The sequence below is a fragment of the Borostomias antarcticus genome (assembly GCF_949987555.1).
Source record: "Borostomias antarcticus genome assembly, chromosome: 21".
NCBI lineage: Eukaryota > Metazoa > Chordata > Actinopteri > Stomiiformes > Stomiidae > Borostomias > Borostomias antarcticus.
This window is the reverse complement of record NC_140254.1, coordinates 19,390,174-19,391,586: the sequence shown is the minus strand read 5'-3', so window position 1 is coordinate 19,391,586 and position 1,413 is coordinate 19,390,174.

Genomic DNA, 1,413 nt, shown 5'->3' with positions numbered 1-1,413 from the left:
ACCATGCAATCAACCCAGATGGTCACATGACCCAATTTTCAAACTTCCCTGTGAGGTTCAGTTAGCACAAAGCTGAGAGCTTTTTGGTGAACAATACTTCAGAACTTAGAAACAGATCATGTTTATATTAGCTTTCTACCTAGCCAAGTACGCTCATGACTTCATACTACATACTAATGTCTTGCTGGTGTGCTAGTGGTAGCATGGGTTAGCTCATCTAGCCCCCAGTGCTGACGCGTTAACGTGGAAGGAGGATGTGATGTGATGTGCTGACAGATACAGATACAGATGAACATTTCAGGAAGCAGTCAGACGGACTCAGAGGAACCCAGAAGGACAGGGAATGAGACGGACTCAGAGGAACCCAGAAGGACAGGGCATGTAGAGAACAAGGTAAAGAAGGACAGGGCATGTAGAGAACAAGGTAAGCACAGACGTGCTATTCATTTGAGAGCATTACTAAGTGAAGTAAGCAGCTCACTACGTTCATTTGTGAGACGTGCGTCCATCAAAACGTTGTGATTCTCGATCGATACTCGGGGTTCTTGTGTTGAGGAATTTCATTCACGGAATAAGTTGACTAACTTTGCTATTTAGTTCATCTGCGGGGTGTATGCTAACTTGGTTTCGGGTTTGTTTGTTTAACAAGCTTGTGTGTGTGCTGTTAACTTAATGCAAGCTGCCAAAAGTGTAACGTGTATTATTAGTGACACCTCTGGATGATGATGATGATGATGATGACCTCTGGATGGATCGATCAATCGGTTATCGACATGCTAACGTTAGCCAAGCTAGCTAGTTAGCATTACCCCTATTTGGGGGTGGAAATGGAAGAGTTACATCTGCTTCCAAGTAACACATTACTTTTCTTCTCATGAAGTCTTGTCTTATTCTCTTCATATTTGAGGAAACAGTGGGAGAAACGCATTTTGTCTCTATATTTGAGTCTAGATCCTAGGCTATCATATTCCAGATCTAGAGTCTAGATCCTAGGCTATCATATTCCAGATCTAGAGTCTAGATCCTAGGCTATCATATTCCAGATCTAGAGTCTAGATCCTAGGCTATCATATTCCAGATCTAGAGTCTAGATCCTAGTCTATCATATTCCAGATCTAGAGTCTAGATCCTAGGCTATCATATTCCAGATCTAGAGTCTAGATCCTAGGCTATCATATTCCAGCTCCCCATTCTCGCTGGTCTCTCTCTGCACTGTTTACGCCCACTGTAATCACCAAAGGAATTGTTGGTGTTGTGTTGAGTTTCCAATGTTTATTACAGCCTAGGGCCTCTCATCTCAAGTTGGCCAGCTGTTCTTATGCACCTAGTCCTCACAGACCGAGTGTGCTTAGGCAGACCCTGTTGGAATGCGGCCCATCTTGCCCTGCCTACGGACAATGTGAACGTACTGTA